The sequence below is a fragment of the Mesocricetus auratus genome, unplaced genomic scaffold (assembly GCF_017639785.1).
Source record: "Mesocricetus auratus isolate SY011 unplaced genomic scaffold, BCM_Maur_2.0 Super-Scaffold_2245, whole genome shotgun sequence".
Lineage (NCBI taxonomy): Eukaryota > Metazoa > Chordata > Mammalia > Rodentia > Cricetidae > Mesocricetus > Mesocricetus auratus.
In genome coordinates this window covers 30537976-30559956 of record NW_024429180.1, presented here as the reverse complement: position 1 = coordinate 30559956, position 21981 = coordinate 30537976, and positions in this window count along the sequence as shown.

The window sequence follows — 21981 nt, the reverse complement described above, 5'->3', positions numbered from 1 at the left end:
CCTGAACCATCTTGCTGCTCCATCAATGTCTTTTGTCAGGATACTGTATCACAGAAATAGGAAAAGGTTGCGACTGAAATTGCTAAAGAGATGTGGTGGCCTTGCTGTAATGTGGTTTGTGGGCTATTGGAAAAATTTTGTGGGCAAAATGTGGAAGATTTGTGAACTTCACATTTGAAAAAGCCATCAAACTCTGGACGTGATGTTTAATCAAATGTTCTGGTTGGAGCTTAGAATACAAGAATGCTGAGAGACATGCAGATTGATATCCTGTGTCACAAAGGTGCCACAGCTGGAAAAGTATGCTATCAAGGAGTGGCTTATGAGTATTTGTCTGATATTTGAAACAATAATTTGAGTTCCTAAGAGACTGCCAAAACAATCTAGGCTATTGGTGTTGTACTTCATTGTCTTCCAAAATTTGAAGGGCAGGCTCTGTTCCTAAGTGTGTATCTTCAAAACATAGAGCTTGGAGGAATCTTGCTGGAATTGAACTGAAGATCGCTTCCCTGAAGAATGGTTCTCCTAGTAACAAAAGATTATATTTTGGGTTGTGAGCTTATAGTCTTTAATAACTGAGCCATCTATTCATTCATACCAGCTCCATCTTGAGATAAAAGCAGAACTTGGTAGTGTCAAGAAAGTGTTACAGAAATTTATGGCATAATTTTATACAGTAGATGGTGCCAAGGTTGATTCAGGGTCTCTGAGAAGACGCGATGAGATGTCATTATGTGAAGCTGTAAAGGCACAACTAAATTGCCAATAAAATCCCAGGACATTAGACATGCTAGAACCATGAGATAGTTAACAATCCAAGAAGAACTTTAGGAATGAGATGGAGCCTACTTGTGTTAACACAATTTCTCAGCACAATTGTTTGGTCAAAGTGACATTTTGTACCTTTTTATAGTTAAGTAAAAATGCTTAATGTCTGGCTTCAAATTACATATCAGACATGTAAAGTAGACACATAAAAACATAATGAAGATATTAGAATTGAAAAAGAATTTGAAATCATTACTATTAATTGCATTATAGTTATTGAAGAGCAAAATCAAAAATGTATTTTTAAAAATAATTTCTTTTATTTTTGAGATCATAATAAAAATATCAATTCCCTCATATCTCCTCTATATCCTCTCATATACGCTTCCATTCTTTCTTTAAAATTTACTGACTGTGGATTCATATTTTTTCTTTTTTTATATTTTATTTTTAAATTTAAATTTAAATTAGAAACACGGTTGCTTCACATGTCAATTCCAGATCCCTCTCCCTATCCCTCCCCTCCTCCTGCACCCTCCCATCAAACCCCCAATAACCTCTCATTTCCCTAGGGAGGGTGAGGACCCACATGGGGGTGTCCATACTCTGTCATTTCATTCAGGGCAGGGCCTAGACCCTCCCCCAAGAGTCCAGGGTGAGAGTGCATCTCTCATTGTGGGATGGGAGTCCAAAGTCCATTTGTATACCCGAGATTACTGATCTACTACCTAGGACTCCTCACTAAAACCCACATTCAGGGGGTCTTGATCAGTCCCATGCTGGATTCCCAGGCATCAGTCTGGGATTCAAGAGCTAACCGTTGTCAGGTCAGCTGTTTCTGGTGGTCAAACCAGCACAGTCTTGGTCATCAGTCCTCCCTCTCTGATTTTGGAATTCTTGAGTTAAGCTCAGTGCTTAGCTGTGGGAGTCTGCCTCTGCTTCCATCAGCCACTGAATGAAGGTTTTTACCCAGACTGTCTGGCCATGGGATTGTAGGCTGGGACTCCCCAGATCTATGTCTAAAATCCATATATGAGAGAGTACATGCCATGTTTCTCTTTTTGTGACTGGGTTACCTCACTCAGGATGGTTTCTTCTAGTGCCATGAATTTGCCTACAAATTTCAAGATTCCGTTGTTTTTTTTCTGCTGAATAGTACTCCATTGTGTAAATGTACCACATTTTCTCTATCCGCTCTTCGGTTCAGGGGCATCTAGGTTGATTCTATGTTCTGGCTATTACAAATAATGCTGCTATGAACATAGTGGAACAGACACCCTTGTTGTATGAATGCGAATCTTTTGGATATATGCCTGAGAGTGGAGTTGCTGGGTCTTGTTGTAGGTTTATTCCCATTATTCTGAGGAAACTCCATACTGATTTCCAAAGTGACTGTACAAGTTGGCAATCCCACCAGCAGTGGAGGAGTGTTCCCCCTTTACCACAACCTCTCCAGCAAAATTATCATTGGTGTTTTTGATTTTAGCCATTCTGACAGGAGTAATATGGTATCTCAGAGTAGTTTTGATTTGCATTTCCCAGATGGCTAAGGATGATGAGCACTTTCTCAAGTGCCTTTCAGCCATTTTAGAATCCTCTATTGAGAATTCTCTATTTAATTCTGTACCCCACTTTTTAATAGGGTCCTTTGGTGTTTTGGAGGCTTGCTTCTTGAGTTCTTTGTAAATTTTGCAGATCAGCCCTCTGTAAGATGTGGGATGAGTGAATATATTTTCCCATTCGGTGAGATGCCTTTTTGTCTTGCTGACTGTGTCCTTTGCCTTACAGAAGCTTCTCAGTTTCAGGAGGTCCCATTAATTAATTTTTGATCTCACTGTCTGTGTTACTGGTGTTATGTTCAGGAAGCTGTGTCCTGTACCAATTCATTCAAGGGTACCACCAACTTTCTCTTCTAAGAGGTTAAGTGTGGCTGGATTTATTTTGAGGCCTTTGATCCATTTGGACTTAAGTTTTGTGCATGGTGATAGACGTGAATCGATCCACATTCTTCTACATGCCAGCATCCAGTTATGCCAGCACCATTTGTTAAAGATGCTTTCTTTTTTCCTTTGTATATTTTTAGCTTCTTTGACAAAGATCAGATGTTCATACATATATGAGTTAATATCAAGTTGTTGCATTCGATTCCATTGGTCTACCTGTCTATTTTTGTACCAATACCAAACTGTTTTCTGGACTAAAGCTCTATAATAGAGCTTGAGGTCGGGGATGGTGATTCCTCCAGATGTTGCATTGTTGAGTAAGGTTGTTTGCCTATCATGAGTCTTTTGTTTTTCCAAACAAAATTGATTATTGTTCTTTCAAGGTCTGTAAAGAATTGTGCTAGTATTTGAATGGGGATTCCATTGAATCTGTAGATTGCTTTTGGCAGAATTGCCACTTTTACTACATTGATCCTACCTATCCAAGAGCATGGGAGATCTTTCCATTTTCTGAGCGCTTCTTTAATTTCTTTCTTTAAAGACTCAATATTCTTGCCATACAAGTCTTACTCCAAGGTAATTTATGTTGTTTGTGGCAACTGTAAAGGGTGATGTTTCTCTGATTTCTTTCTCAGCCCTTTTATCATCTGTATATTGTAGGGCTACTGATTTCTTAAGTTGACCTTGTAGCCTGCCACTTGCTGAAGGTGTTAATCAGCTGTAAGAGTTCCCTGGTAGAGTTCTGTGAGTCATTTATGTGAACTATCATATCATCTGCAAATATTGAAAGTTTGACTTCTTCCTTTCCAATTTGTATCCCCGAGATCTCCTTTTGTTGTCGTATGGCTCTGGCTAGAACTTCAAGTACAATGTTGAGAAGGTATGGAGAGAATGGACAGCCTTGTCTTGTTCCTGATTTTAGAGGAATTGGCTTGAGTTTCTGTCCATTCAGTTTGATGTTGGCTGTTGGTTTGTTGTATATAGAGTTTATTATGTTTAGGTATGTTCCTGTTATCCCAGATCTCTCCAAGAACTTTATCATGAAGGGGTGTTGGATTTTGCCAAAGGCTTTTTTCTGCATCTAGTGAGATGATCATATGATTTTTGTTTTTCAGCTTGTTTATATGGTGGATTACGTTGATGGATTTTCGTATGTTGAACCATCCCTGCATCCCTGGGATGAAACCTACTTGAATGTAGTGAATGAATGTTTTGATATGTTCTTGGATCTGATTTGCGAGTACTTTATTGAGTTTTTTTGCATCAATGTTCATGAAGGATACTGGTCTGAAGTTCTCTTCCTAGTTGTGTCTTTGTGTGGCTTGGGGATCAAGGTTATTGAAGCCTTGTAGAAAGAGTTTGGCAAAGACCCTTCCACTTCTATTGCATGGAATACTTTGAGAAGAATTGGTATAAGCTGTTCTTTGAATTTCTGGTAGAATTCTGCACTGAGGCCATCTGGACCTGGGCTTTTTTTTGGTTGGGAGAATTTGATGACTTCTTGTATTTCCATAGGGGTTATAGGTCTACTTAAATCACTAGATTTAATTTTGGTAAATGATAGCTATCCAGGAAGTCATCCATTTCCTTTAAATTTTCAAATTTTGTGGAGTACAGTTTTTCAAGATATGACCTGATGGTTCTCTGAGTTTCCTCAGAGTCCGTTGTTTTGTCCCCCTTTTAATTTCTGGTTTTGTTAATTTGAATGTTCACATTCTGCTGTTTGGTAAATTTGACAAAGGTTTGTCTATCTTGTTGATTTTCTCAAAGAAACAACTCTTGGTTGCATTGATTCTTTGTATTGTTTTCCTAATCTACTTTATTGATTTCGGCCCTCAGTTTGATTATTTCCTAGTGTCTACTCATCCTGGCTGAGTTTACTTCTTTCTGTTCTAGAGCTTTCAGCTGTGCTGTTAATTTTGTAGTGTAACTATTCTCCAGTTTCTTCCTGTGGGCACTTAGTGCTATGAACTTCACTGGCAGCACTGTTTTCAAAGTGTCTCATAGGTTGGGGTATGTTGTGTCTTCATTCTCATTGAATCCTGAGAAGTCTTTAATTTCTTTATTTTTTTATTTATCCCAGGAATGGTAATGTTGTACATTATTCAATTTCCATGAGTTTGTAGGGTTTCTGCAATTTGTGTTGTTGTTGATTTCAAATTTTAATGCATGGTGGTCTTATAAGATGCATGGAGTTATTCCAATTCTTTTGTAGCTGATGAGGTTTGATATGTTGCCAATTATGTGATCAATTTTTGAGAAGATTCCATGTGGTGGTGAGAACAAGGTATACTCTTTTTTTTTGTGGATGGAATGTTCTATAGATGGCTGCTAATCCCAATTGGGCATTAACTGCTATTAGACCCTTTGTTTCTTTGTTGAGTTTCTTTCTGGTATTCCTGTCTAGTGGTGAGAGTGGGGTGTTGAATTCTCACACTATAAGTGCGTGGGTATTTATATGTGATTTAAGTTTTAGTAATGTTTCTTTTACGAACATGGATGCCTTTGTATTTTTGACATAGATGGTCAGAATTGAAACTTCAACTTGGTGGATTTTGTCTGTGATGAGTTATGTAATGACCTTCATCTCTTTTGATTGATTTTATTTTAAAGTCTAATTTGTTACAAATTAGGATTGCTACCCCTGCTTGTTTCTTGCATCCATTTGATTGGAAAATCTTTTCTCAACCTTTAACTCTCAGTTAATGTCTGTCTTTGAGGGTGAGGTGTGTTTCTTCTATGCAGCAGAAGGATGGGTTCTGTCTTTGAATCCATTCTGTTAGCCTGTGTCTTTTTATGGGTAAGTTAAGGCCATTAATATTGAAGGATATCAATGACCATTGATTTCTCATTCTTCTTTCATTTGGAAGGGTTGTTGGTGGTGGAATTATGTGTGGAATTCCACCCCTTTATTCTTTTGGCTGTTGGTAGAGTGGGATTCTCTGATGCCTATGTTTTTCTGGTTGTAGTTAACTTCCTTGGGTTGGAGTTTTCCTTCAAAAACTTTCTGTAGGCCTGGGTTAGTTGATACGTATTGCTTGAATCTAGTTTTGTCATGGGATATCTTGTTTTCTCCATCTATAGTGATTGAGAGCTTTGCCGGATATAGTAGACTGGGCTGGCATCCATGGTCTCTTAGTGTTAGTATAATATGTATCCAGGACCTTCTGGCTTTCAGAGTTTACATGGAGAAGTCAGGTGTAATTCTGATAGGTTTGCCTTTATATTTCACTTGGACTTTTTCCTTAGCTGCTCTTAATATTCTTTCTTTATTCAGTGTATTTGGGATCTTGATTATTATGTGGCGAGGGGACGTTTTTGTGGTCCGCTCTATTTGGTGTTCTGTAAGCTTCTTGTACCATCATTGGCATGTCTTCCTTTAAATACATTCATGTGGAAGGATTTAAAGGTCCAGAGGAACAGAGATTACTGTGAGATTTTGTCTCCTAGTTATATCAGAAGCTACACTCCTAAAGTCTCACCAACATGACTGCGTAAATATCAGCTGAAACAGGGTGAGACCAGTAGACATGTTAACAGGGACAGGGGAAATCCCACCCATCTCAATACTATAGAAAGTACTACAAGCAACTATAAAAATGCTGAGGACAAGAACAATAGTCTTCCCCAGGGAAAGCAGGTATTTTTAAAGACTAAGTTCAATTCTAGAGATGTGTATTGGCACATCTGAAATTGAAAATAATTAACACACATAATTCCTTTTTCACTAGATACACCAAAAGAAAAGATGATTAATCTCAATTTACAGAAACAAAGCTATCCCAGAATAAGAGCAAAAGGGAGATAGAAATAGAAAATTAAAGAGACTCTATGATTCTTTTAGATGGTTTAATATACACATTATCAAAATTTCCAAAGTGAATGATAAACAAAAATAATTTGAAGAAATTCTGCTTATATTCTAAATTTAATGTAATGTATAAGCTTCACTTATTAAAAAAAAGACTGATAAACTCTATGTAGCAGCAGTGATAAGGATATGTGAACATGCTTTCTCAGATCTTAGAAGCAATCTGGACTATATTAGGCAAACTCTAGTCAAACCACATTCATAAACCTGATGTGACTGATATTCAAGAAATGCTTGAAGCTATACAGCAGTTTGCTTTCATACATGTAATTCTAATGGAAATTCTATGTGGTTGGTATAATCTTATTTTATGTAAAGAAACTGAATTTATAAAGATTATACAATATATGCATTTTTCTGTATCTTTTGTGGGAATCTTGTTCAATCAGGGTCTAAATATAGCATTATAACACTATTCTTATTTTATAGATCTATTTTAGATTATTATAACTTTGAAGTACAACCCAAAAGTTGTATCTCATGGGTACAGACACAAATGAAAAATGTTTTAAATAAGCATAGTAAAATGCAAAGTGAAAAGTATTTATCAACCAGGGTTAGGATACTATTGAATGATGTTATAAGATTTGATGTGTCTGTGGAATCATCTTTCTAATAGGTCACCTCATTTTACACTCCTCAAATCTCCAGAGTTCTGATAAGTGGAAGTAAACTTGTCTGGGATTATTCAGTCAGTATACTGTGAGTCCTGACATTAAAGTTCTATTATTTTGATTTGAAATTTAAATATACCAGAGGACATTATTTTTCAGTTAATAGATTTTTGAGTAAAGTAACTACTTATAAAACAAATACCATATAGTAAAATTATTGAATTTCAAATAATTTTATATTAAATAATGAACCACATTTTAAAATTAGCTTATAGTTATTAAAAAGTTTGTATCTAATTCTACAATAGAAAATAAAAATGTGAAATAAAAATGATTTTCCTGCTATTTTACATGTATACTTATAAAACTTTTCAAAGTTATCTTTGGATTATTTAATATTAGATCTAGAATCTGAGGTATGAGTCATCACATTAGCTTTGGACATTTTTTCAATGAACATTGTGTTTATGAAATCAACTATACTGGATCTTTCTGAAATTATAGCCATTCTCTAACTTTTCCAATCACAAGAGAAAAGAATAGTTTATCATCAAAATGTGAGAGGATTGCTGATGGCATGGTTCATAACCATAGGGGTACATTAAATAAATGCCACATGGGAGAATAATTCACAATAGTACATAGCTATATACAAAATGTTTATAAATTCCAACTGTTCTCTTTATTTGGCCAATTAGTTAATTGCATTATTTTCAAGCAGCTATTGCTGCCTATAACAAATCAATGAAAATTTGAGCTATCTAGGGTTGGTAAATATACACATTACCAGATTTTCCCCAGAGATTTAGTACTGTTTCCCTTTTATATTTTTAGTACTAAGAATGCATACATAAAGTATTTTTTAATTATGGTTTAATTTATTTTAAAGGACATATAATAATCGTGTTTGTGCATGCAAATTCATATTACACTGTTAATTACGTCTTAAATTTTCTTCAAAGTACCATTAATCACAACAGATGCCAATGATTAACGTGTGTCTTTTATAACTTTAGCATCTAGTACTATAAAATATAATTTTCATATACATTGAAAAATAAACTGGGACAAAATACCATGGAGTTTATAGCCTTAAACTTGTGTAGATTCACTCCTTGGATTGGAGGCAAACAGGGATTTCCATATTTATTAAATAAAATAATATTAAATATGCATATAAGGCGTAGTTACTGTCTGAAAAAAGCTAACGTCTACATCCTGATAAGTTTTACAAGGCATAAACTGAGTAGAATATGACCAGAGAAATACTCTTCCACTGATAACTGAGAGTATATTCTCTGTTAAAACACTCAAGTTCAATATTAGAAAGAAATAGGTAGGGACGGGCACATCACTCTCTGTCAAATGCTTGCCTTGAAGGCAGAGGGAGATTATTTAAAATGCCAGCAATGTGTTTGCAATCATAACACTTGGGTACAGAAGCAGGTAGATTTCTAGGGCTTTGAGAGTCAGCCAAGAGTGTAGAGTCAGCCCAAAGTTCCAAGCCATTGAGTCACATTATCCAAAAACAAAAAACCAACTTAAAAACAAATAAAAAGGAGTAATGGCACATGATGTTACCTAGGGCTGCCTAATATTGCACATTCTACTGAATACTTGTATATGCATATACACTTTCTTCTCTCTCTTATACACGCACGCACCCACACACACACACACACACACACACAAACACACAATTGATACTCATGAGGATAAGCTAAAAATTCAATCAATGTTATTTTGATAGAAAAAAACATAGGCTATTAACTGGCTTTTAAATAGAAAATGCTAATGCAATTATTGATTAATAGTTGAACTTCAGAGTGACTTGATAAGGAAGAATTATAATAGCTGCTAATGAGAATTCAAAGGGCCTAGTGACATGTTAATTTCTGGAATACACATTTGTAGAAGCAAATGCCATGACTTAAAATTTTTTCAATGCCTTTATAGAATAAATTATATGTAATTATTAAACTACTTTAGAATCCTATGTAATACCATAGGTAATTCCATCAGCTACAGTGAAAATATACTACAATAGGTTTTGACCTACCTATTCCCAAGTAAGAATATTAATCTTAAGAAGAAAAAAATCATTCAGTACACAGTTGCTTAGCTGTCATACAAATGTAATGGTAAGAAACATAGTAGCACAACTGATATTAACTGTGAAGAGAAGTACGTTTCTTTGTTTACCAATGGTCCCTAAAGATTTAGAAAACTTTGATAACTACAAAACCCCATCTCACTTTTCTCCAAACTAGGCTGAAATGAGAATATGGAGTAATAATCTGCAGTCGTGTTTAACTCACCAATCATTTGACCCTGAAAATAAGTGCCTTTTGCATTTTGAAATAATAAATCCTAAGTGGGGGGAAAATAAGTAATTGCTCAAGTTGTTCATTACTGGTAAGTGCAGTGCAAAGTTTGCAAAGCTCTTAAATTCTGGGCTTTCCACACCTGTGCAGTGGAATGATCCCAAATTATTACTGATTTGCAGCAGCTGCTACAAATCACGACTGCCAGGAGACAAATTTGTTGTTGGTAAGGAAATCTCCTGCCAGCCTTCCTGTCTAAAAAAAGAGATTAGGTGATTTCAACAGTTGCCTGCATTACTAAATCAGGACTGGGAAATCTCCCTTCCAATTCTCACTATTGTCATTCAAGTTATTTTGACTCTTCAGAACCTCTACAAATAAGTTGTCTTCTGTGAACTATATTTTCACTCTAAAGAATAGCATTTTCAAGAAGTGTTTGCATTGTTGAAGCCTTAAATATAATGTGGCAATAAAAAAAATCAGACCATTTGTTCTTCAGTTTTTTTCCTCCTCAACAGATATATATGATTTAAAGTTAAATTTACTCTAACTTTTTTAATAGAAAAGTATTCTGGCTTAGTACCTGAGTCAAAACAGTATCCCTCAAAGTTTAGAAAACTGGACATGAACAATGGTCAACTGTCAGGCATTTGTTCAAAATGTGTTGCATCCACTTAATATACTTAAAATAAGTGCTTCAACTACTGTAATGTCAAGTTTTATTCTTTGTACTACTCTTTGGCCTTTGTGAGGGGCCCACCACACAGCTCCCAAATAAATCACACACAGAGGCTTATTCTTTGTTATGATTGTCTGGCCTTAACTTGGCTTGTTTTTAGCCAGGTTTTCTTTCTTCTTATTTTTTCTTTCTTTCTTTCTTTCTTTCTTTCTTTCTTTCTTTCTTTCTTTCTATTTATTTATTTATTTATTTAATAAACAATCTTATTTTACATATGAATCCCAGGTCCCACTCCCTCCCATCCTCCCATGCCTCACGCAGACCCCTCCATTCTGCCCCCATCCATGGAAGGGGCAGGGCCTAGGCCCTCCTTCCTTTATCTGGGCTAAGAGAGAATCCCTCCATGAGGAATGGTTCTCAAAGTCCATTTGTGCACTAGCAATAAATACTGGTTCCACTGTCAGAGGTTCCATAGGACAGCCCAGGCCTCCTTACTGACAGCCACACAGTGGTTTCTTCCAATGCTGGTTCCCCAGGTTTACTACTAGAGTCCATGTGCTCTTACTTGGTCAGCCCAGCTGTTTCTATGAGTTTCTCAACTATAGTTAGCCCATCTACATTTTCTCTCTAGGCTTTTATCTTTCTTACCTTTTAGGGTTTTTTTAACCTTCTTGCTCCATGTCTGACTTTGTAGCTGGGTGGATCCTCCTTCCTTGCTCTTTCTTCTCTGGTTTCTCATTTCTCCTTCTATTTATACTCTCTGCTTGCCTGCCCCACCTATCTATGCTCTTGCATTGCTATTGACCATTCAGCTCTCTATTAGAACCACCAGGTGTTTTAGACAGGCAAAGAATCACAGCTTTAATGAGTTAAACAAATGTAGTATAAACAAAATTCATACACCTTAAAATAATATTCTACCACAAACTACATCTTTAATTGCTTGACAAAATGTTACCTTCCTTAGCTATACTAACTACTCTATCTAATCAAGTATCTTTATCACATCCCTATTTTGCATGCATTGTGGTTTAATGACGAAAACTCATTCTGATGATTGACGTTGACTATATCCTACATTAAGTTACTCTGTGCTATACAAAACAGTGATTTTTTTTCTGGTGGGGTGTCACCTGAAGAGACTCCACTTTCAATTAGATTTTTTGACCTCCATTTTTATTAAGTGAGTTTACCTAATATCTGCATTATCTGTTAGGCATTACCCATCAAACACAGACTTATTTCTGGGATGATAATGTAGCCAACCTTTAAGTTTACTGGGGAGAAATGAAACGGTTCAGGACACATAGGCATATTAAAAATCGAACCACGCTAAGGCTCAAATATAAATTAGATGAACAGACTGCACCTCATACAATAATTGCCACTTAAAACTAATGGTTATAACTGGTGTCATGATCAAGGCATGAGGGGTCCACAACTTGATTCTCCCTGTCATTCAATCTACTGCCTGTTAATCCTGTGGATACCCATTCTTGACCCATTTCCAGCTGCAACCTCACAGCTGAACTCTAGTTTTGCTATCAAACCTGATTTCTAAAGCTCACTCCAGGTACTTATATGGTTCATTGTCTTATTTAATACAACTCTTTCTCAGCCCTCTTTAAGGCCACTTGAACTATGCTGAAATCTCTTTAACTTGTGTTCATTCTGCAACTCACATATGCACATGTGGATATGGATATGTATGAACTGTGTGGTGTGAGATACGATATATAATATTAGTAATTAAGGTTGGAATGAACTAACTTGAATTCACCTTGGCCAGATTACCTAGGTAACAAGATTATAAGATGTTAATATCACTGAAACACTAACAATTTTGAATTTATTTTTATTAAATAAATGTGATTTTAATGGAAAGACAGAAACATGGTTGTTTGTATTTCTGGCACAGTGCAATACATACAGCTATTCATGTGTTCCAGAGCCTCTTTCCCAAGAGACACGATGCAGAATTTGTAAATACCTATGTGCTATTCATTTCTCAAACCTGAGTACAGCCCATTGACATGTCTTTTGAGTAAAGTGTTAAAAGTTCTAAGTTCAAACAAACAGAGAAAGCCCCCAAAAAGTTTCTGGTGCCCTGCTCAGAGCCACCTGAATCCTGGGAACTGCACACTGGGGATCCCATCCTAGAGGTCCCACCTCCACCCATGGGAAGAGTAGAGCTTTCAGAGTATTGGACTTGCTTGCAATATAATATAATATAAAAAATACATTCAACAACAGAAAAACCAACATGATGGCACCAGAGTCTAGGGACTCTACAGCAGCTAGACCTGAACATCCCAAGGCATATGAAGCAGAAGAGAATGATCTTAAAACAACTTCATAAAATTATAGAGGCTCTCAAAGAGGATATGAGGAAATCTTTTAAAGAAATAAAAGAAAAAACAAACCAAAAAAAGTACAAGAAATCAAAAAATCTCTTAAAGAAAGCAAAAATAAAATAAAATAAAACAATCAAACAGGTGAAGGAAACAGTTGAAGACCTGAAAACTGAAATATAGTGAAATAGAGACAATAAATAAAACACACACTAAGGGAATGCTAGAAATAGAAAAGATGGGGAAATGACCAGGAACTACATATGCAAGCATAACCAACAGATTAAAAGAGATAGAAGAGAGAATCTCAGACATTGAGGATATACCAGGAGAACGATATTCGTCAACAAAAGAAAAACTTAACTTTAACAAATCCCTAATGCAAAATATCCAGGAAATATGGGACACCATGAAAAGCAAACCTAAGATTAATAGGTAAAGGAGAAAGTGAAGAAGCCCACCTCAAAGGGGCAGAAAACATATTCAATAATATCATAGAAGAAAACATTCCCAACAAAAGAAATATATACCAATGAAGCTTGCAGAACACCAAATAGAGTGGAACACAAAAACATCCCCTCTCCACCTAATAATCCAAAACCCAAACATACATAGTAAATAAAGAATATTAAGATCAGCTAACAAAAAAACCAAGTAACATATAAAGTGAAACCTATCAGAATTACACCTAATTTCTCCATGGAAACTCTGAAAGTCAGGACACCCTGGAGAGATATTCTACCAATGCTAAGAGACCACAGATGCCAACCTAGACTGTGATACCCAGCAAAGCTTTCAATCACTATAGATGGAGAAAACAAGATACTCCATGACAAAACCAGATTTAAACAATACATATCCATTAATCCATCCTTACAGAAATTTCTAGAAGAAAAACTCCAACCCAAGAAAGTTAACTATACCCACAAAACCATAAGCAATAGATAATCACACTTTACCAAAAGCCAAAAGAAAAAGAGCTGGAAATCCACACACGATTCCACCACCAACAACAAATCTAAAGCAGACAAGAAGAACAATCAATGATCATTAATATCATTCAATATTAATGGTCTTAACTTACCTATAAAAAGACAGAGGCTAAAAGAATGGATAGCAAGACAGAATTCATCCTTCTGCTGAATACAAGAAACACATCTCAGCTTCAAAGACAGACAGTACCTCAGAGTTGAGGTTTGGGAAAAGATTTTCCTATCTAACGGACTCAAGAACAAGCAGGGGTAGCAATCCTAACTCTAACAAATTAGATTTTAAACTAAGGTCAATCAAAAGAAATGAAGGAGGTCATTTAATACTCATCACAAGAGAAATCCATCAAGACAAAGTCCCAATTCTTGTCATCAATGCCCTAAACACAAAGGCATCCAAATTCATATCAGAAACATTACTAAAATTCAAATCACACATAAAACCCCACACACTTATAGTGGGAGACTTCAACACCCCACTCTCACCACTAGACTGGGCCACTAGACAAAAACCTTATCAAATAAACAAAGGAGGCAGTAGAAGTTATGACCCTGCATTACATTCAAATCTTCTTCTCAGCATCCCAAGGAACCTTCTCTAAAATCAACCATATAGTTGGCAACATACAAAAAACTCAACAGGTACAAAATAAAATGAATATCCCCTGTATCTTATCAGACCACCATGTTTTAAAGTTAGAATTCAACAACAACACAAATTACAGAAAATCTACAAAGTCATGGAAATTGAATAATGCACAATTGCACCATTCCTGGGTCAAGGAAGAAATAAAAAAATGAAATTGAAGACTTCCTAGAATTCAATGATAATAAAGATACAACATACCCAATTTTATGAGACACTTTGAAAGCAGTGCTAAGGGGAAAGTTCATAGCACTAACTGCCAACATGAAGAGACTAGAGAATAGTCCCACTAGCAAATTAACAGCACAACTGAAATCTCTAGAACAAAAAGAAGCAAACTCACCCATGAGGAGTAGGTGCCAGGCAATAATCAAATTAAGGGTTGAAATCAGTAAAGTCAAAACTCAGAAAAAATTTAGTATTATATTTTATTTAACAAAGTATATTTAAAGTTTATTTTTATGTGTATGTCATACAATGATTGTCTCAGTTTCTTCTACAAAAGTAAAAACAGTATCATTGAGTTATTGTAGGAAAGGAATTGTAAATTATATAATATATTCAACTTACAAGTACATTAAATGTATGACATCATTATATTTTAAGAATCTTGAATAAAAAGGACTATTCAAAGCAAGTGTATCAGAAGATGATGGAATATCTTTCTGTATCCAAACTTAAAGATTCATGTGTTTTGGGTAAAAAGCATTCAACTATTCTATACTAAAAAGTTCATTTAAATTAGTAATGTATGTAGTAAAAATATGCTTAACTTCTTACACAGCGTGAGTATTATTAAAGAAATGAATTACAACAGTCTCACACAAAAAAAAAGAAAGTTGAAATAAAATACAGCAATAGTTAAGTTTACATAGCAAAGACTAGCAAGACAGGTTTTATTCCTAACACCCAGAATCAGTATTATTTCCAAGGAATATAGAGTGTTTAATAAATCACGAGGTGTGTGAAATTAATGGCTCAGAAAAAGGCTTAAATCCTCAACTCATTTAAAATATTTGCTATTAACATGAAAAATGTGAGAACAGTGGGTAACTTGGAAGTGAGGAAGACTTTGTTGAATTACTTATTGACAAAAGGAAGACAACAAAGCACTTGGCTCATATTGAAATGAATGCAAACAAGCAGGATACATAACTTGCATTCCAGAGAAAATGAGAAAATCTGCTTACTCTTTTGAGTTGTACTTTGAAAGCCAGTGAAAGTGCAGTGATTTATTAAAAGGGAACTCAGTAAAGGAGACATGAAATAGCTAACGATTTTAAGTTTGTGTAATGATGGAGTAATAATAAGTTCCTACTTTTCCACTAAAATAATGACAACAAACTAGCAAAAAGAATACATCAATTTCAAATCCTAGGACATAAGCAAAATTATAGTAGCAGAATAGATGCAATATTAAAATGTATAAGATTAGATGATTGTTAATTTGGAGTGCTCACATAGTTGAATGTGAGCCAGGAGAAATGGTTAGGCATTATTGGAGGCTGTTTTTCTGGGCGAATTTGTAGAGATCAGCATGTTAAGTGTGAGTGGGTATGCTTGGGAAGGTCCATGCTCAAGGCAAACAAGTGCCATTCATTTAATTGTGCGTTCACTGTAAAGAGAAACAAGGCAGGAGAGACATTCTTGCTACTGGAGTTGGTATATATGGTTTCATTTCCTGCTGGTTGCCAATACACTTACAAGTTCTCTGCTCTTAACACAACATGGTTGATAGCAGTGGCCCCACAGATCCTCCAGTCATCAATTTGGGATAGATAATGATACTACAGATGTCCTAGTCTACGGTTTGCTGTACTAGGACTGAGACACACTACTTGCGCATGGGGAACTCATATAATAATTTACTGTGGAAGTACTTGTCCCCCATAAATGAATGAAACTCTGTGTTGTATATATATGTATATGTATTCCATGTGTCATCTAATATGTACCTATCATTTATCACCTATCATTTATCTATTATTTATCATCTATCATCTATCTATTATCTATTTTTCAATCTCTCTATCATCTACTTATTATCCACATACATCTCACTTATCTGTCCTCCTTACCTGACATCTATTACTTCTTCTATCATCTATGTAGCACTGTGTTAGGGAGTCATTTTTCCCAGCTATACACATAGTTGTCATACTTCTGAATCAGAGGCTCCAGAATAGAAACTGCAATCATACACACTAATCAAAAATGCATCATCCAGAAACCAAAATAAATGACAATGTTAAGCATGCAAGCAAAAACCTTGAAAAGCCAGACATGAAGCACTTATTTCCATCAATTTAATATATATGACCCTGAAAAGACACTGTTTCTTAACTTCTACATTTTTCTTTGCCTGTATAGCATTAATTGAATGAATATTATGTCTTTCCATATTCAGGTCTACAAACTAGGTATGAATGAATATAAAAGTCAATGCTGCACTATGTTAACCCCCCAAACCTGATAGCACATCAGGGCCACCTTCTGAGTTTTGAGAGAAAAACAAAATAATTCTCTGATCATATGCAAAGTTGAATCATTCTTTAGTGTTTAGTCTTAAGCTTTATTTTATACTTCCCTAGTTCCCTTTTCCCTCCCTCCCTCTCTCCACCTCTCCTTCCCTCCATCTCTCTCTCCCTCCATCACTCCCTTCCTTCCTTTCTTTTTCCTTTCTCCTTTCCTTCCTTCTTTCATTTCTCTCTCTTTTCCTTCCATCTTCATTCCAGTCTCTTTTCCTTCCTTCTCTCATTCCTTCCTCTGTCCCTCCTGCTTTCCTTGTTTCTTATAGTGTATCAAGGATTCCAATGTCAAAGAAAGGTTGGGGGAAATAAAGATTCTTCCACTGTACATTACCATATTGTACATTGAAGCCCTTGACCTGGGAGGAGTCATTGGCTCCTTAAGCCCCATTTCTTCTTTTGAGCACTTGTCTTGGATGTTGACAGTGAGTTAAAGAACTTACTTGAACATGGTTTCTCGTAGTATTTGTCCTAATGCATGGTGGTATGGGGGCCACAAATAAAAAAGTGGGTTATTTTGTGAGTGGGATTCTTACTCAAATCATGACCCACTTCTGTCTCCTGTTCTTCTTGTTATTACCGTTCTCACAGCTCTAGAGGTTCCTCTAAACTACCATTATGTATATAGACCTGTTTTCTTTTTAAGTTGAGAATGCTACCTCAAGTGACTAACACTCTAAAGAGCTTTTCTAAAAGTTACCAACAACAACAGCAAAATGGACAAAGGATGCAAACACTGATATTATTTGTATAACTGTCTGAGGCAGGGAGGAAAGGAAATTCCTGAGTGATAAAAAATGTGAGGGAAAGGTAAAAGCAGGAGTAGTTAGGCAAGGGATTAGAAAAAAAAACAGAATAAAGGCTATTTTTAAAAATATTTTTAAAAACAATATTTTCCCATTTTACATACCAATCTCAGTTCCCACACCCTCCCTTACTCCTGCTATTCCATCCTTCCCTCCACACAACCCCTATCTAATCCTCACAGAGGGTAAGGCTTCCCATGGGGAGTCAAGAAATTGGCAATTTACTTTGAGGCAGGAACAGGGCCCTCCCCCTATATCTAGACTGAGCAAGGTATTCCTCCCAAAATAATGGACTGCATAAAGCCAGTTCAATCACTAGGGATAAATACTGGTCCCATTGTTAGTGGCCCCCCAGACTACCCAAGCCATACGACTGTCATCCATATTCAGAGGCCTAGTTTGGTCCTATGCAGGTTCCCCTCTAGTAAGTGCAGAGTCAGTGAGGTGCCACTAACTCAGGTCAGGTGTTTCCATGGATATCTCCAAACTGGTCTTTCTGGGCTGAGCTTCCATAATCCAGCTGAACAGAGGGAGGATCCGTAACATGAGCAATGATGTTAAAACCAGTTTAGGGACAGCCACAGAAACAGGCTATTTTTAAATTGCCCAAATCAAAGTCCATTAGCATTCACAGATGGTTTCACAAAGGAATCTATCCATTTGGTTCCTCCTTTGATTTTTTGTTTGTTTGTTTCTATGCTTGTTTCGTTTTGTTATTGTTATTTATAGCTTTATTTGTTTTTGTTTTTTTATTGACCTCCACTGTTGGTCTTGAGAGTGATAAAACCAAAATCTTCTCCAAACGTTTTGGTAGATGATGGAGTAGCTAGAACTATTGAATGGCTTCTAGAGAGGAAAATAAAAGATAGAAAATGAGTTACACATTACTTGATTTGTTGGATAAACATCATGGTCCTCTCTTTCTTGGATGTAAGTAGGTATTACAGTTGAATTAAGCTGAGATCTGATAGCATTTCTTTTACCAATAAAAAAAACCATTACTGAGAAACATTTGCTTACAAGTATTATGGACCAAATGACTCCTGAGGAACACCAGTTTAGAAATATTATGAATCAGTTGAGTTTTATGCAGAATGTATAAGTCAGACCAAGGTGGTATATGTCTTTTATCTTAGCATGTACAGGGAGAGGAAGATACACACCTGTGAGTTCCAGGCTAGCCTATTCTGCATGAAGAGTTAGGACAGCAGAAGATGGTGGGATACTGTCTCACAAGCAGAAAACCAAATATCTAAACTGAAATTATAGTAATAATAATGACAACAACACCATCCCCAAAGGAACAGTAATAATAACAAAAGGTATATAAGAATATTTGTCACTGGAGATTATTTATATTTATGAATTTGCCTTTTATGTAACCAAATATATGAGCCTGGTTAGTGTGTAGATGAAGTCATTTTTTCACTACGGTTTGGGAAAAAATATCTATACCACATGAGTTTTTGCTAACTGTGAAATGGTCATAGACATTACTAGACCTCAAGACCTTAGGACAACTTTCTCCATGAGTGAAGATCCATTCAGATTGTAAAACTTAGCAGGTAGATAGTACCAGAAATAAAACAAAGACAAACTCCATCAAAGTCCATAATTCTAGGAAAATCTCTAAAATGTACTAATCTTGCTTTTTTTGGTTTCTAATGTTCTTGCTAACTGTTCTTGTTAACTGAATTATATCAATGCAGAACACATCCTGATAAAGGCTCAGTGCTTCAGGCTAGCCAATAAAGACATTCTATTGGCTTAAACCCATGTCCATCTCTAAGCCATCTTTTCTGCTGAATGTCTCGCAGCACTAACCTCCCCTGAGGATCACTCAGCTAATTTACGTTATGGGAAATGGGAGCAAAATAAGATTTCATTTGAGGGAATATCACATGGAAAGTTAGGAAGAATGCAGTGGAGAAGCACTAGCTGTTCTCATTTTTAAATGCACTTTCATGGGAGTAATTTTGTTTGGAGTAGGAATTTTTTCTCACAGACTCGTGCATTTGAGTACTTAGTCCTATAGTGATGGTATTAGTTTTGGACTTCCAGGATGTTGAGCCTAGTGAAAAAAAAAAGCAGTTTTCTTGGATGAGGTCAGGTCTTAAGAGTTACAGTTTAACCCTCCTTTTAGCCTAACATTCGCCCTTCCAAGTGTAGTGTGATGTGGTGTGTTGTGGTGTGGTGTGGTGTGTGTGTGTGTGTGTGTGTGTGTGTGTGTGTGTGTGTGTGTGTGTGTGTATGTGTGGTACATGTTATTTCTTCATCTTTTCAAATGTGAACAATCAGCCTGATTTTCTTAATACAGATATTAGCCCCTCCTGACAACATCCTTGTCTCATCAGGTTGGGAAACATCATCAAAGGAGTCAAAATAGAAGCTTTCATGATTAAATTGTCTCTTTACATATTTGGTTGAAACAATGAAAATGGCAACCAGAAAGGAATTTGAGATTTCAAGGGCAATGCTAGCAATATCATGATTGCTTTCAGTAGACTCTGCCACAAATAAGATCGAATAATAAGCACATGAGTGCTTAGGGATAGAATCAAACCATCACCAAACTAGGACACTTCTAGTTCATTTGCTTTCCACTAAAATCTGCCCTCTGCCTAGTCTTGCACCCATGGTATTTCTTATTTACAATATATTGACTCTATCCCTATGTCTACAAATGTTTCTTATGATAATCTATGCCAAAAGAATTATTAATGAGCTTTTTTGGGGGGGAGTGGGCTATAAACCATTATTCAAGACATATTTTATCTGTGACAAGTCTTATCAACTTGACACACAAACTGGAGTTCTCTGAAAGGAGGGATTCTTAATTGAGAAAACACTTCCATAAAATCTGGCTGTAAAGCATTTTCTTAATTACTTATTGATGGGGAGGGTTCCATCCCTGGGCTGTAAGTTCTGTAAGAATGCAAGCTAAGCAAGTCACGTGGAGCAAGCCAGTAAGCAACCCACCCCCACCCCCAAGGCTTCTGCATCAACTCAAGTCTTCAGTTTCCTGTCTGTTTGAGTTCCTGGCCTGATTTCTTTTAATGATAAACAGCAATACGGAAGTGAAGGAAGTGTAAACCAAATAAATTTTGGTAATGCTATTTCTTTGCATCATTATAAACCCTAAATAAGATACTATCTGCATCCAAAATTACAGTCCACATTTTTTTAAACCACCTAGGAAACCTATTTAAAAGTTATCCCCCAGAGTAGGACTGTGATATATCAAAGAATTACCAGTCCACAGTAAGATCCACAACTTTTTTTTTCTGGTTTACCCATTTACCCCCTTACCTGCAGTGGTTTGAACATGTCGAAAATCCAGGTGTTGTTTGGGTGGATTTCTGAATGCTTGCTTTGGAGCAGTTTTTAACTCACTAAGCTATTGCTGCACCATGGAGTGAAGTGTCCTTAAATAGACTTCATACACCAGTTGGCTAGTTTGTTCTCCTGCTCTTCTCTCAGCATGATGGACCAGGGTTTGCCCTTTTGCCTCTGTGACCTCTGCCATATGAACAAGAAGAGTCTCCTTAGACAATGCCTTCATTTTTAGACTGTTTAACCACTAAATATGAAGAAAGTAACTTCTGATCTATGCAAATTGACATGATACGTTGATATTTATTTAAATTTATCACCAAATTTGATATACTAATCTGATTCATAGGTATTCCTTTATGATAATACTCCTATGCACCCCACTCACACACAGGTACTACCTTAAAAATGTTTATTAGTAAATAAAGTCTTGAGTTTTACAATTATAGTAATCACCGTTATGTCAAGATTCATTTTTTCTAAATAGGAAATTTTAGGATGGAAATCACCATTGGCACGAGGAATTATTAGTTCATAGTTTTCTTAGATTTCATGCTACTTTTGTGTCGGTGGCTTTGGGAGAGAAACAGCAAGAAGCTTTGAAATCCTGAAAAATATGTTTATTGGTCAATATAATCACTGTGCGGGCGGCTTGGAAAGGCAGAGCCCCAAGGACTAGATTTCTTGAGGACCTCATGCCATTTTTTGAGCATAGCTCTGCATATTGCCCTCAAGGTCACCATGTCCCTCATAATCTATGACCTGTGTGAAAACTCTAAGGGGGTTTCCAGCACTTCATTGGCAGTGCCATTTGTGCTTACAATAATAGTGATTGAGCTTTTCCAAATGTCACTGCTAGAGCAGACTAAGGATTCAACCACCAGCCTTAGAAAGTATCTAGAGATGTATATTGTTAGTAAAGGTAGGTTAAAATGTTTCTTAATAGCTTTGATGTAGAATGTTGGGGAACAGTTTAAACTTTGGAAAGGCACACTTTTTTTAGTTGAGTAAGGGACACATTGTTGAGATCAAGGAACAAGAACAATGGCAGCCCAGCTATTGCTAGCTGATTTACCTTCTTTGCTAAAGATGGGTTGATAACCAGAGGCAATGAGTAATTTCTTGTACC